The sequence below is a fragment of the Schistocerca serialis genome, chromosome 7, assembly GCF_023864345.2.
Source record: "Schistocerca serialis cubense isolate TAMUIC-IGC-003099 chromosome 7, iqSchSeri2.2, whole genome shotgun sequence".
Classification (NCBI taxonomy): domain Eukaryota; kingdom Metazoa; phylum Arthropoda; class Insecta; order Orthoptera; family Acrididae; genus Schistocerca; species Schistocerca serialis.
In genome coordinates, this window is record NC_064644.1 from 363,479,720 (window position 1) to 363,496,966 (window position 17,247).

Consider the following 17,247-nt stretch of genomic DNA (forward strand, 5'->3'; position numbering starts at 1 on the left):
ACTGGCGAGAGCAACAAAACACGAAGCAGGACCAACAGGATTCTAGGGACCAACAGCAAAGTAATAGCAGGACGTACAACGGTCAAGGTCAAGGTCAATGGAATGACCAGTGTATCAAATATGTGGAATTGAGTCCGTAAAACCCATTGCAGGGTTCACGCAGAGAAAATTCAAACAGGAACTGTTACACAGCCGCTGAGAACTCAGCAAAAAACAATACCGCAGGAACTATTGGAACAAGCGATATTAACCTGGTAGAGTACGCACGTACAAGATAACTGCCACGTGAGGAGAAGGTGCAGTATTTAAACAGTCCCCGTGTATGAACTGGTTAACGTAATTTTATGTAGATTTTGTGTTGCTTAGCCTACTTTTCCATTTGTTCTATTTCGGTGTTATTTTGTTTGTTTGCCATTACCATTAGTTTTCAGCATGAGTCCTTGTTGAACATAAATGGTTCAATTGGCTCTGAGCTCTATGAGACTTAACATCTGAGGTCATCAATCCCCTAGAACTTAGAACAACTTAAACCTAACCAACCTAAGGACATCACACACATCCACGCCCGAGGCGGGATTCGAACCTGCGACCGTAGTGGTCGCATGCCGCTAAAAGAGGCACAAGTGAGTCGCGTGGCACCACAGTCAATGCGTATGCCACACCTAACCGAGCTGAGAGTGAAGTCAGACGACGGCACGTGCTTTCTGACGCAGAGGTGAACGGGAAGAGCAGGGCTGTCCCATGTCCCAGTAACGCTGAATGGATGCCTATACCAGGGGGCATGCTGCATGTCAAATGCAACGCTGACACCCCACTTTCTGTTGGAAGACTGCGTCCCGACCAGGATGAGGCCAAGCGTCCTGCTGTGATCGGTAAGTTGCCCAAGATGCCAGTTGCTACCCAGGCACCAGATGTCGCAAGAGAACAAGGAACACCAGAGATCTCTGCTGCCACTTCAGCCACGTCATGAACTGAGTGAGAGGCCATACCACTCTCGCACAAATTGCTGTTCTTCAGTCCTACCATTCACAGTTTGTGAGAGGTCATAAGTGCTATGTTTCTCAGTTTGTGTGACATTTTCAATTGTAAAATTTGTGTCCCCACGGACCCTTGTGGATGGAGGGATAGGATACCTTTCTGTAATATCATGCTTTTCTATGTATTAATTGAACTGTCTTCATGGTGAGGTATATGTTTTCCTGCACATTTACTAATGCTCCGATTATGTGCCCGTATTTGTTTTCTTGTCGTATAAAATAATACAATAATTTACATAACTTAGGTAATAAGACAAGCATATTACACATGTGACTTCTTTGTTCATTGAGAAATTGAGAATGTATGTGTCTGATGAATGAGACCAAATGAGTGATAGAGCAGTGGTAAACCAAGGAACAGAGAACCGTTCATACTCAAGGACGTTGTAAATGATTAGGTACATTAGACATCTCTGACCTCAGGATATGGTGTGAATGCTGCAATGCCTTTTAACCGCATATCAAATGTTTATCGGAAGTCTGTGATGTAGCAATGACCCCTGTGTCTAATGTAATTCATACTACTTACAGCCAACTTTTCATGTATTCTTATTGGTTTGCAGCTTCATGTGAGTGAATGACCCCTTGAATGAATGAGGGCAAGCTAGGATGTGTTTTAGCGATGGGTGATCCTGATTTTCAAAGTTACCTTTTTCACATATGTATCGGTTATCGAACTGAGATTCTCCTACTATTTTCGATGATTTACTCTGGTTTGTGTCACAATAAACAATATTGAAGTGTTACCCTACCATGCAGAAATCAACGGCAGGCAGATGGCAGTGAGAGAGCACAAGTTACTCTGTCACGTATTTTTTGGGTACAGAAACTTATTAAGAATTTCAACACAACCTAACACACATTGGGCTAGACTCTAGAAAGTTAACAGCCTGAACAGACGTTGATAAGGCCTGCTTGATGCTAAAAGGATGAGGTATTTTTATGACTCTTATCTTGTAGAAATGGTACGATGGAAGTTGATAGCAATTGGCGGTGAGCCCTTCCGTTAGTGAATCTTGCTGGACAGGTCCACAGCTGTACAGGGCAGACAGGGCAGCCCCTCATCAAGACAGGTCTCCAGTAGAACAATACCACTATACCTGCCATGGCATCAATGGAAGAATAGGCGGGAGCAATGGTCTGATGGAACGTGTCTCCACAGTGTAGTCGTAAATCAGGTATTGTTTGCAGAGAAACGCAAAATTATAACAACTCCTCTGTTTTCGTGTTCACCAATGCTGCTAATAGGCCAGTGAACCACTACCCGCCCACCTCAGCTGTATAAGAAAACTAAGGCTTCGAAACGTTACAAATAGTACCTTTATTTTACCTCATAGCTTGGCTACAATCTCCAAGGCCAAGGCAATTTAGATAAATACCTTTACGATTTTATCCGTTCGCTTGTTGCTGTGGGAAGAGACATGACTCTGGAGAAAATCATCTATTGCCCCTCTGTAAAAAATTCAGTAACTCGCGGTTTCTTTTACCACCACTTGCTCTCAGCTGCACCCTTGTAGAGAAACTACAGTAGATTTGACCAATCAAAGCCTGCTCAGCTTCAGACCAATTCATATTGCGCTATCAACACTTTTAGGGCCAGAGTACTTGACTCACTCTACTTGGCATACTGTCCCAGCCACCCAGGATCTTAAACCACCTGCTAGTTGTTTACGGAATCGAATCAATAACTTGTTTTATCATATTTTATGCCTTTTAATTGGAAGAACAAACGTTGTTAGAGCACTAAAATTATGCCCAGACAATCAATTATTTAAACATTCCTCTCTAGGGTTACCTTTCAAGATACAACAATTCTTTATTAGTTGTTTACTATTTCATACATTTCAGACACTCTTCCGATTGTGCTACATTCTCTATCGTGGACCGGAGTTTTCTCGCAATACGGTGAGAAGCAGGGGCGGGCAGATGGAGTGGTGTTGGCAGAGGCAGAGGTGCGTCCCACGCGGACCGGTGGCTGCAGAGTTCACAGCGAGGTTTCCCGGCTGACACACAGCAGGTGCCGAGTGTGGCCCTGCGGCGCCCGAATGTGATCGGCCGGGCCTGATTTTAAATGCTGATTCTCGGCGCTGAATTCGCGAACGGGCTGCATTTTTGGATCACGGCGAACCACCTGGAACAGGGAAATGAGTGGGGTCAGGCATAATCCACGACGATCTGGAAAACAGTCGGGCTGGAGTGGCTTTTGTCTTTTCGAAGGCTGCGCGAGGACACTGACACCCGGGACGGTGTCACGGGAGTGTTACTGCTACTGAGGTGTGCTGATCGAGCAGGAGCGACTGCCAACTGCGGTCGATGACGGTGGCTTGGGGCCTGGTTTCGGTGGTCGTGGTTCGACGGCACGGAAGCTGACAGCGCAATTCAATGACCAGCATCTGTTGTTTGGCTGTGGCCTCGTTGCATTTGTGGACTCTGACTTCTGTTCCATGTTTTCCTGTAGTTTTCTCCTGTTACAATATAGTTTCAAGAATTTCAAGAAACGATATGAGATTGTGTAGCTGAAAAATACTGAGTTGTAGTGTTACAAGTTGTGAGCAAACGTGTGGGTGCTTTTCTGTCATTCTGCGCAACGGATTAATCTGAGATGTACCCTTTACCCTGTGGATCCTGCAAGATGCAATTTCCATCCCCACACTACTACAGAAGTCAGACAGACGCTATTAACGTTCTAAAGAAATATGCCTGAAAAACTTTCAGCAATAAATATATTCTGGAGTAGTCCTCTGTAAGGAAATGACACAAAAATTGACAAAATTTCCTACGTAACTAGTAGGATACTTCGGTACTGGAGTAGTGCTAGTCTGTGTAAGAAAAACATGAAACTAACGAAAATAATTTTTTTGCTAAAATTTTGAGAAATCACAATGGCACTTTTAGTTATGAATTGAAAAAGTTATATCCTGGTTCATTTTGGAATGTAAAGTTACCTCTTAAGGATAGGATTCGCTAGTGAAATTTCTATACAGAGTTTAATATTGTTATTGACTTGGCAGAATGGCAGAGAGTTGCGCCTGCTCAACTTGAATAATTATCCGTTAGAGTGTTGCTACGTATGGTCGAGGCTATCGCCTGTGAAATGCAGTGAAGTGTACTGTTGTGGAGGAAATATAGGGCCTCCAAGAGCTGTAGCGCACAATACCGTAAGTTGCGATGACTGCTGTCTGCGCTGCTCGCTGCTGACAAATAAGATATCTCTCGTTCTATCTGGATGGACCTTCGCCAATTAAACTCTCCCTACGCCTTGATGAAGTCAAGGACCTATTTGCCCCTAGTCTAACTATTGGCGTGGTACACCAGTCAGATAACCAGTCCTCCACGATGCCACTCAAAAATTCGCTCGCTGGCATTTAACTATAACTCTATCCATTCATCCTGCACAATAAGTGTGGTGGCCAACACAGTGAACAACGCTTAATCGCAAGGACTCAATATCGAGTCGCAATCCGATTCGCCTTCGACAGAGATGCTCTCCCAGTGAAGTACTGAGGAGAGACTTGTTCCTCGCTCTTTGAGTACACGTACGAGCACACAGGCTTTCGTTTTGTGTTCTCGCTCCAAGAGTAATAACGGAATAGCCCCTCTCCACGCCAGATGTGAAGAGGTATGTCTTTCGGTCTCTTTCATTACTCCTTCAGCTCAAGGCGTCAGGAGTATCGTCTGCCAATCAGCATTGCTCTTCTAAAACAGGAGCATGACGTTTCGTTTAAGGTGACCAATGAGGAAATCTGTAGCATCGGCGTATGGCGTTTGCTGTCTCCCTGTGAAAATCTCTAAAACTGCATGTTATGTTTGTAAGAATGCGTAGGCTGGGCGCTCCCGCACAATGTAGCGGAATTTGCTTTTAAGCCAAACACTAGGTTGTTCTCCCTTTCACTCAGGCAAACGCTGTCTGCTCTACGGATGATCGCCGGTCGACGTAGACAGGTTGACTCATCCTCTGAAGGGACCGGCCTCCTGGCGTGCAGTTTGCCTCCCCTGAACTAAAAGCTTTTGTGAGCATCATGTCTTGAATGTGTGTGTGCACCAACCTCGAGTATTTCACGCTCGGTGCGCACCCACGATTCACCTGCCATTTGCATATCGTTTACATGAATTCGTACAACATTGATCCATCTTATCGAGTCTGGGCTCGAATGCAGAGTCTTGATATGCGGAATATGATTGTGAGGGCGGAATATGTTAGCAATGAAGGTCAGGAGACCACGACGTCTTACAGAAATATGTGAGGTACTGAGTTGTAGTGTTACAAGTGTTACCATGAGTACCCTCCGCCACACTCCGTCAGGAAGTTTGTGGAATGCTGATATTGGTTTGTACCTCATTATTTGAAAAAATGGTAAAAAATTAAACTAATCCCTGAATGGGAATTGAGAACTACATTTTGTAAAATGATACAAAATGTGCCGATGAGAGCAAAAAACACATTAATTGTATAACGTGTTGGATATAAGTGAATCCCACATTGAAGAAATTTGAGAAAGGTAATTAATAAGAGAAATCTCCAATGAAATTTCGTTTTGGAGATGCACAATTGATGTAGCTCTTTTGCAAACTACGACTGATGGCTACAGTTTGAAAGCCGTAGCACAAAGGGAATCACATAAAATTTCAGCCTCCTGTTGTATAAGTTTCTTTGATTATGGAACTGGAGGCTGAGATTTAACATAATTACATTTCACAGTTGCTGACTCTGCTGCACCATGCTAAAAATATATAATGGAATCGATTGCTTAATGCACTTCTACCGTGGATACGATGGTGTACGGCCTGTCCTGCTCTTGAAAATATGTTTACCTCTGCGGCTCCGTCGGGTAGCTCGCACGTAGCGCGAGACATGTATCTGGCGGTGGCAGACGTGCGGAAAAAAGGCAGGAAGAAGGAAATTATCCGGAGATCTTGACGCCCGCTCATGAATAATGCAGTGGACTTGTGTGCTGGGATTCACCACTGGCAAGTGTGGTAGGGCGGGCCTGCCCACGCACACGTCTGAAGTGCAGGGCCCGAACGCAGCCACGGCGTGGCGTGGCGAGGCGTGACGTGGCCCGGGGAGGGGGGAAGTGGATGGAAGGACAGGGCCTGGGCCCCGCTCCGCTGTCACATCAGCGCCGGCAGCCGAAAAGTCTGCACCGGAGTTCCAGCGGCGCATGCAGATTTGCACGAATGTTCGCCCGACATCTAATGTCCGTATGCGGTCGGCACGTCGTCCTTGTTTCACCTGGGAAAGTAATTGTTCACGTAAATGATGTTCCTGTGTCATCGACACAATATCTGGTGTTAATGGACGGAAACTTCAATCGTCAGATATTCCTCTGCGAAATACTGGTGAGGTCTTAAATGATAACCTTCCCTGAGTACTGTAATAACGTAATAAACATAAAGAGCCAAAATCGATACGTTTGAATACATCCAGCTGTTATTTAACGGTAATTTTAGTTTTCCTAAGAGTAAAGTTGCCAGAAAGACATTTGTGAAACAGCGACTGATAAGGGAAGCAAGGCCTAAAGTATAGACAGGTTCATGAATGAGGAATTAACAAACGTAGTAGACAACGTAAAATGTTGCAAGAATTCTGAGGAAAGAACGTGTAAGGTATAGCTCAGATCAGTAATCAGTAATATATTAGAAGCGTAAAATGTGCGTCCCACTAAAACTAAGAAACTAAGAGCGGTAGGATCAAAGGAGTTATATGATTTGGTAGCCTCTATCCCCAACCCATAACGTTTTTACCTGAAGGATGTGCTTTTGAAGATAAAAGGGTTCGAAAGTTTCTCCCTCTAGAAATTTCTAGAACATTCCAGTACATTCGAGAGTATTCTAGAACATTCCAGAACACCTGAGAGTACTCTAGAGCATTCCAAAACATTCCACAATGTCCCGGGATGATCCACAATGACCCGGGATGTTCTATAATGTTGGGAAATAGTCTGGAACATTTGGGAATATTCCAGAATGTCCGGGAACATGCCAGAACATACCAGATCGTTATGGAGCATTCAAGAACTCTCTCGAATGTTGTGCAATGTTCTAGAACATTGTACTGTATTGTATTGTATGTTTACCGGGGACGTAGAAACGAGGGAGTGGCTCCGTCTCCGCCACAGCCGCAGTGATTCGCAACCTCACAACGACAGCCGCTGTCCACTTCATCCCTCCGCCGCCCCACACCGAACCCTGGGTTATTGTACGGTTCGGCCCCAGGTGGACCCCCCAGGGAACGTCTCATACCAGACGAGTGTAACCCCTATATTTGCGTGGTAGAGCAATGATGGTGAACGCGTACGTGGAGAACTTGTTTGCGCAGCAATCGCCAACATAGTGTAACTGAGGCGGAATAAGGGGAACCAGCCTGCATTCGCCGAGGCAGACGGAAAACCGCCTAAAATCCATCGACAGACTGGCTGGTTCACCGGACCTCGACACAAATCCGCCGGGCGGATTCGCGCCGGGGACCAGGCGCTCCTTCCCGCCCGGAAAGCCATGCGTTAGACCGCACGGCCAACTTGGCGGGCCTTTCTGGAACATAGTCGACCACTCGATGACGTTAGGTATGTTCTGGAATTCGTCACTGGAAGAGCTAGCCATTGGCAGGGGGATATAGAGCAAGACGTGGGCTCGAACGTCAATTTCCTGACAGTGACAAAAAAGTAGCGCAGCGAGTGAATAGAAACAGTGAATTATGAGTAGTCAACGTGATACAGTGACTGAATATAAATCGAAAATAATGTGTGTAAAGTGCACTTAACATAAAAAATTAGTGGCGGTAAACAAAACACCACACAACAATTATGGGAGTGAAGTTAAGTAGCATGTCAGTACTTTTTTTGCAGAGGGAGACCGTGAGCAGTATAGGGCCGAAAAGGCGGGAGATGGAGTAGATGGAGGTGCGGAAGAGGAAGCAGTGTCTGAAGCCAATACAGCACCACACAACAGTGCTCAAGTATTCGTCTCAGCTGAGAGCTCCGAGTACGCAAAATACTGACTGTGAGAACCGTTATAAGGAACATGTCATTAAGCAATCAGCAGGTAGAAATGAGAACTCATTAGAAAACCGTTCCGAAAGAGTTTTCGTGCACAATGTAAATTCATCTTTCGGTTGCCTTTTTGCGTTATCCATACATATTTCAAAAAATGCATAGACGTATGTGTGTATGTGCGTACGTGCATGTATGTTCCACATCTCCTCGGAAACCACAAGACCGATTTCCACCAATCTTGGCATGCACAAACCTGGTTGTCAGGCAGCAATTGCTGTGGCGGTAAGAAGCATCTACCTGGCAACGAAATGGAAATGTCACTGATGCGTGGCCCGCGATGCTTCAGTAACCGGAGTGTATTCGTGCTGTACTTGAAGGTGAGAGCACTTAGTGACTTGCAATAAACATTACACATAATTTCGAACCTTGATGAGACATTTTCTCGCTGAGAATCCCTACAATATGATGAAATGAGAAAAGCTTATCGCTTAATAATTTTCCGCTGTTCAAGCAGTACAAGTTCCGCATGAGGCATGACGTAGTAATTTGTTAGTTATTTACTACTAAATATGTTCGCAACACATTTTGGACACGGAGTACACATAGACCTGAGAATGTAGCTGCAGAACTACAGGGGGTGTCCGGGAAGTAGGTTCCGATCAGATGCGAAATGGAAACCACTATGAAAATCCGATAAAGCTTCGCTCAGATGTGTTGGGCAGTGACGCCAGTATGGCCCTAGGTAGCATGAAGCTGCTCTTCTCATTTATGAACTGACAGTCAGCGCGTAAAGATGTCTAGAAAATAGTGTCTCCCGCCAAGTAAGAGGGTTTGTTGAGAGATTTCGCCTGCAGCTATGCAGCCATCATTACAAAACTGTCGACGCGGTTTCTTCTCAGGACTATTCTCAGCCGCATTCTGCAGGTGCAATGAAGATGCTACTGCGTCGTTTTCAATTGGAAACGTTTGATTACCCACAATACAGCCCGTAAATGTCTCCGTCTGAGTTTCATCTCTGGCAATTGTAGGCCAGCATGGAGAATTGGCGGAAAGCACTGCCGGCTGCCTTCTTTGATGAGGGTATTGGAAAGTTGGTACAACGCTACGACATATGTCTAAGCCAGCACGGCGACTACGTAGAGAATTAGCTGGCAGGTGTAGCTAATTGTTACAGATAAAACATTTCTCATTTTAACTGTGGTTTCCATTTCGCGATCAATCGGATCTTTCTTTCAGTACAGCTCTCGTATATCGCTGTATGTCACATAATTCAGGAGATATGATATAATAAAGTGAGATACATGAAAGCTGCCGCATCGTCCACGACGTTTAAATTTATTTCACGTTTGCTACTAACTCTATTCGCAATAAATTTCGCAAACACTATCCACATATGCCACTGAAGCTACCTGTAATATCGTATCGTTGTACGATACATAGTTCACAAGATATGACGTCATAAACATTATGCACGAAGCCAGACGCTGGATGGTACAGATGTCGACGCACAGTTTTACGTAAATACCTGGGCAATGCCTGGTTTCTCTCCGACTATACTATATGTGCAGATACGAACAGGATCAAGAAGGAAGTAGTCGGTTCAGAAACGGCACAATAGAGGCATGTAGTCTTTCGCCCAAACTATTCAGTTACTATATCGAAGGAGGAAGTACGCAAATGAAATAAAGGTTACAAGCCTAAAATTCGTGTGAAATGATATCAGTAACAGTGTTTCCGGTTCACTGAATGTGTGGAAGAAATACAGGATGTATTTAAAGGAATGGACAGTCCGAAAAGGCGACGTCGTCAGGTGAGAGCAGACGAAAGAAATGAGGAATAGCGTGTTTGTGATTAGTGATGAACTTAAATCAAAACTCGGGACCACGTAGTACACGAAGTGAAGGATTTCTACTTCCTTGCTAGCAAAATAACATGAAACACATGAACAAATTAGACATAAGAAGTAGAATAGAACAAGTGAAGGGAATAATCCTAGCTAAAATATGTCTACTGGTATGAAACATAGGCGTTAATACGAGGAGGAAATATCTGAGAACGTCCATTAGGAGCACAACAGTGTGTAGAAACTAATCATGGGCTCTTGGCAAACCGAAAAAAGAAAAAAACTGGAAGAGCTTGAGATGTGTTGCTGCAGAGGGATGTTGAAAATTAGATAGACTGATGAGATGAGCAATGCGGGATATTCGAGCAGTCGGTGAGGAGAGTAAAGTGGTGAATGTATTGACAAGATGAGGAAGAGTAGGACAGAACATGTGTTAAGAGATCAGGGAATAGCTTCTACATATTTGAGAGAGCTATTTAGTGAAAACGCTACAGGAAAGGGTAGAGATTAGTAATATCCAACAAATAACTGAGAAAGATGGGTTCTTCTCTGAGATGAAGAGGCTGACACAGGAGAGGAATCATTGCAGAGCGCACGGAGGCAAAAAAACTTGTTTTTCTAGACAAATTGAGAAAATTACTATTCTTGCTGCAGCCTCGGATGTTGGAATTTCTTATTTCCAAAATAAATAATCAAAAATAGCTTACTGATTATTCCTTGTAAGAAGAATGTCAAGAGTCAGACAGTAATATCTTAACAATGTAATGTTGCTGTTTAGCGACTAACATCATTCTGAGAACGGAATGGCCACAGCCTGTCAGGAATTAAGGAAACGTGTAAGTCCAGTGGTTCACACTAATAATAATGTTTATGGTTTCACATCTTTAGAACATGTAAATTCTTTGAAGGTGCGAAACATAGTCGTCCAGGAGGTCGACAACCATGACGTAAACTTATGAAGACTTACGTCACCTCCAGGTCGCTACAATGACTTTTCACTTGCTGTTCATAAATTGTTATTTATGGCTGCGTTTCGAGGACAGTGCATCAACAGAAATTCAAAAAGGAAATTATTTGTACAAAGTATGGACTCACATGTGACAGCCATCAGCGTATGTGACTCCAGAACATCAAAACGAAAATTATTAATACAAGGTATGGAGTCACATATACTTATGGCTGGCACATGCGACTCCATTCTTCGTACGAAGAATTTTCTTTTTGATGTTCGGATAATTCGCTGCGCCCGTAACGCGTCAGTAAATAATAATTTTTGAAAAGCAGGTAATTAATTATTTTAGCGACCTATTCAGCAGTAAGATAATTCTCCACAACTTAGGAATTCACCACTATTAAGTGGTTTCCACAGTGATGGGATGAAATCGTGGCTTTTGTTTAATGATATAAGAATGGCCGGTCATTCAACAGTCGTTGTGCGTCTGCAGCTCGAGTAAGTGTCGCTCTTTCCACTGAGATTTACCGTGGTGGTCCCGATAACGAAGAAATCACCCGTTTAAACGAACAGAGGACGAATATGTATGCAGACACACCTAAAACAATTAAATGCCGTTGGAACCTAATTCCTTACGACACATATACATTCAAATGGGATGAGAAAATAACTAGTGGTGACGACTACGCTTGCAGAAACTTCTGATGAGCATCATACATTCACTTCATGACTTATTTCATAAATCCGAATAATAAAACCTTTAGTAAGTAATTGTTAAGAATGACAGACATACGAAATTAATGTGCAAGGCTCGTTATGATAGTCTGCTTCTAATAATCTCAAGTGACTGAGTTGTTCGACGTGTCACAAGAGGCGTTAATTATGGATATTCCTTAACGAGTTAAGCTTTTGCGCCAGAAAGTTACGAATGTTATATCAAGCATAAGACTACAAGGATAAAGTATATTGGATTTACCAGAGCTTACTTATTATTCCAAGAGCTTGAAGCATACAATCATTCAGTCCTTTTGAAGCAAATTCACTAAGCTGGAAATTTTCTACAATAATAACAGTGTGCTTTCCCTAGTTAAATAAGCATCAGCTTGCTGTGCAACATTAACTAGTTTTAATAGATCTAGAAAGCTTATATATAACGGTGTATTTGTACATGTTAAAGAATGTAAATGTGATAAAAGTTTTGGAAAAGTAGCGTACAGATATTCTGTTACAATATTTAAATATAAAAGGAACGTAATTGTAGACTTTTATGATATTAACATGGAGAGGTATTGAAATCACCCAAAGTAGAAAATTTCTGCGTTATTAAATATCCTGGGTAATAAACTTGTATTTGCAGACTATATAAGAAAATTGGTCCTATAAAGAAAGGAAAGTGAAATATATTAATAGGGCATAGTTATTAGACATGGCACTAATGGATGATGAGCTGAAGCATACAAAATAATGCAACATAATGATGAAGACATTAAAGTGAATACTGTACTACTTATACTAGGTATAATACCGAATTATATCCAATATGAATAGGAACTTGGTTAAATTATCTTAGGTCTTTGCGGTACTATATAGACGAATCAAGGGCTATCTTTTGAGCAGTATATATCAATAGAGGCTACATAACTAAAAAGTTCCAAGAAGCTTTTGAAAACCAATACCTTTCGTTCTATATGCCAAAATAATTGTATATGAACACGCGCTAGCGTAATAGCCATATACAAGAAGAATGAAACGAAGATGCAGGCAGTTTAAAAACGAAACATCTGTTTATCAATATCTAACTCCAAATTGTAAATAAGAAATGTAACTAAATGGTTACGAAAGTGTTAGAAAGATTATTGGTGGCCATTAGTTTGGTTTGTGTTTGGATAAATTTGTTCTGAATGCATATTTGTCCTATAAACGTCATCAGTTAAAAGGAGTAAGATACCTATGACGACCCTATATAGGTAGGTACGATCATTGTAATCTTTCGTGCAAATATTGAATCGAAAGGCTTGACGCAAAGACGGAGCTAACACGAGATTCCCTCTTGGCGATAAATACGCTACAGTAGCCAATCCCGGCCAACTCGCTTTTAAATTTTAGTACATCTCTCGGCTAATTTCTTGGCAGGTTCCAAAGCCAAATCCATAAGCATTATATCATTCTACTTGTGTTTCCTAGACATTTCGAATGGCACTAAAGACTTATATCATACCATAAAAACATTGTTTCGATATGTCTGTTGATAATAGAGTTAACAGGATTGATATATAAATGAAATCTGTTAAAAAGCATTGGGTATTACCTAAAATGGCGTGTTGCGTTAGTCAGGTGTGCACGAGTTTTCCGTCACGTTGTTGCTAAACATGTCTATGAAGCGTCTGTACAACGTTAGCGATTTCGGATTACACTTCTAGTCGGCAGCTAGCGGTCAAAAAGGTTACATGTGTTTCGAGAGTAGGCCCTACCGATGATTATGTATTTCGTACAAAATCGGATCGGAAATTTTGTAGTAATAGTGTGCAACAGGGTTTCAGAACTCCGCGTCCGTTGATGAGTCTGCTATACGAGGTGTCGAGGATCGATTGCCGGTACTGCTAGAGAATTTTCGTTGTGGAAGGACTGGAATGGGTACACGCAGCCTCGTAATGCTATCTGAGGAGCGACCTGAGTAAGAAGGGGCTCCGTGGTGAAGAAAGACAGTGTCCGGAGAGAACTTTGTTGAACGTTTAAGTCCCATCATCCGTCTCATCTCATACCGTATGCAACGACACCATGGGAAGAGGACGAAACGGCGGTCGGTCGTCCCGACTGGTTAGCCAGGGCCAGAAGGCGGAGCACAAATTTCTACGGGCATTGGGCCGCCCACGAATAAAGCAAGGGTTAATTAGCGGTACAAGCGCTTCGATGTAGACCGTGAAGACGTTGAAGATGACGAGCGTTCTGGACGCCGCCGCACAACAACTGGTGAAACGATTGAAAAACTGGAATAGGTGGTTATGAAAGATCGCTGAATCACAGTCGGAGAACTCAGTGACGACTATGCGTGTTAGCTGGCTCTCGCTGAAGGGTCTCTGCATGAGCCTTTTCATGAATTTGCCATACCACACAGCTTCATATGTTTGCCTCTGGCACAGTTGTTGGTGCAAATGGTCTATTACCCTAGATGTAAAGAAGAAAAGGGAAAAGAGCGATCAACTGAGCGTGTTTGTGGTAGCCACAGTATCCTTTCCATATTTCGTTTTAACGTTTCAGTAGGTTATTGGAACTTGTAAGAGCTCCACATGCATGTTCGATAGTTTAAGTGTGATATTTCAATGTATCTATTCGTGGATTGTTCTGTGGGACGCGAGACGGGTTAGACCTACTGGCGTAAGTGTGCTTTTGCCTTGAGAAATTAGTGTTGTGTTTTATGTATGTTTTTCAAAGCTAGTCGAAGTAAATGATTCCTTTCATCGTTCATAGTTTATTATCGAATGTCACAAATTTTATTTGCTAATTCACAACTGTAAAATGCGTTAAAATCCTGGGGCGGTGTAGGCTACTGTTCAATTGAACTGTTAATGAAACACGTGGTGCCGTGTTGAGATTATTGTGTTTCAGTTCATTTTGTTTAGTATTCCTTTCGCAAGAGCATGTATACTGCGTATTACCTCCGTCATTTTATGACTGAATTTTGTGCAATTCATCTCACTTGATACCGTCCTTTGTGCACGCTTTTGTTTTGAGGACCACGTGGTCGTGATCTAATGAGAAAATCTACAGCGTCAAGGCCACAGTGACCTTCCACTGTTTTAATTGTGATTCTTATTTGTGCTTCATTTTTATAGCAGTTGTCTTTAATAGAAATTTTATTTATTTTTCCCGCATGTTAATATCAAGGGAACAGTACCTCTTGCTACCCACGTATGCTCTGGTGAAGTTTTGTAGTTCTTTTCCTTCCTGTTAGTCTCTCAAGTGCATGTCAATTTAAGTGTTCGTGATTAAACCATCCTTTGATCATTCCTCTTGCATAGATCATAGACCTTGCAGGGGACTCCGAAGCAAGTTTCCAGGTTTAATTAATATGCAACTTAATAGATTGCAGGCAACCGTCATATAACTCACTATACATATTTCTGTGTGCAATTAAATTTTCCGATCTGGTAAATGTTCTTATGCCAGAATTTTTGTTTAAGCTCTCACTGCTAAAATTCCACTCCATGCTTCATCCATCTCTGATGTACGGCACATCCTACCGCATTCCCCGCTTGCACGAAAGTTGTATTGAGGTCATACTTCCCCCCCCCCCCCCCCACCCAAAATATTCAGATCAATTGTAAAGATACCCCTTAATTTTGAAGATACCTTTCAACGCAAAGAATTTTTTTTAATTTTTGGAAACGAAACATGTGTGAAAACAGTGTCGTTTCAAAGTGTACCTGCTTGCAAAGAACTTTGAACAAAAGGGCTCATTAATGTTAACGATAGTCATACATTCATATCCTGTAAACTGACTCGCTCCACGTATTTTCGATAAAAGAATCGTTCAGGTGATCTACAGACCTTGTAACTAATTAACTAAAAGCAAATTTTCTACCATAATTGCGTAATTTCGAGGGACATGGGCCGATGTGACTGGTTTGCTCCCGAAAATAAAGAAAACCATGAAGGGTTGTTGTTTTACAAGCTTGGGTGAGATGAAAAACGCATCGCTAAGAGGGCTAAAAGCTATTCCACAAATGGAGTTCCAAATTAGTTTTTGGTATTTGAAAAAGCAATGGCGTAATTGCAAGATAATTAATGTTATTTAGAGCTAGGCAACATCGATGTAGTCGAGTAAAGAAAGACTGACATGAAAGTGACACTTTCTAACGAGTAGCAAAACTCTCCATCACAGAAAATTCTGGAAACCGTGATTTCAATACACTACTGGGTAGCAGTCATATATGTGTGCATGTGTGTCTCCCACGTGCTCTGTCAACGGTACTTCGCTGTGACATTATCTCTGAGTAATCGAGATGAGAACATGTGTATAGCGACCAGTAACATGCAACACAATATTCAGCTACCATGAAGTAAGGTTCAAAATGGCTCTGAGCACTATGGGTCTTAACTTCTAAAGTCATCAGTCCCCTAGAACGTAGAACTACTTAAACCTAACTAACCTAACGACATGACACACATCCATGCCCGAGGCAGGAATGGAGCCTACGACCGTAGAGGTCGCGCGGTTCCAGACTGTAGCGCCTAGAACCGCTCGGCCACTCTTGCCGGCCATTAAATAAGGGCTTGTGCACTGTCTAATGGAATAGAAAGCATAATTCGTGGAAAACGTGTGCGAAACAATTTGCGGAAGAGTACAAAACTTGAAGTGATTTGGCAAAACCTCCAGCATTGCTTGCAATGCAAAACATGAAATCTCTTCTGCGATAGAATTCAAAGCTTCGATTCCCTGTACCCCACACTCAGGTTTCCGTGGTATTTAGCTGAAAAGAAGGAAGTTCTGCAATAGCCTAACCTGCTGTCATGAATAGGGAATGAAAGATGAAAGATAAATCTTTGAAGGAATGCTTATCTGTGATGAACAGTACTTACATGTTTGTATCTTTAACCCGATTCGTTATATATAATCGTAGGCTGCCGCTGCCATTGTCACATTCAATAAACTTTTTCTGGGTATGTGACCACATTGTCAATACACATAAAAGTACCGACCTATTGCAAGATACCTTCCTCAGGGTGTTTTTGTTTGTGTAAACACAACAATAACACTCTGAGTAAGGTACCTTGCAACAGGGACCGAAACGTCGGTAGTTTTAAATATATTGGCAATGCGGTCACAAACCCAGAAAAATTTTATTGAGCGTTCCGTTATTGTCTATATCAAGTACATAAATGATCTAAGGACAGAAACTGAATCTAACCGTGTTGTCTCGATTGTTGCGCTTTCCCAGGAAGCTCTTTACATGTCTAGGTCCCAAACAACATAACTTAAAATCGATTACTAAACAGTTTCTAACAACTTTCAATACTTTCTCTGACGTTTCCCTCTGTAACGCCGCCTAAATGTAACTTCTGACACACAAATAGTTGAGGAGATGTGACGTTGTGGCCATTCTTCATTTGGACTAACTGCATGTTTTTCCATTATCACAGCAGATTCCTCCGTCTTCAGTTTGGATTTATGAACTGAAATAACAATACGGAAAACCTGACCCTCACTACCTCCTCATGCGTATGTCTTCGGTAAATCCGAACACATGAACATTACTAGAAAGTCTTACGTTTTTGGCACGGTTTTGGTTATATAATTAAACAATTGTTGACGATGTTACTGGTTACATTGAGGTTAGTTAGCTGTGACTTGACCGGTGAAACACTGCAGCCAGTCCCATCAAGCATAAGCCCTGCTACTCCTTCAGAGATGATCTCCCAGAA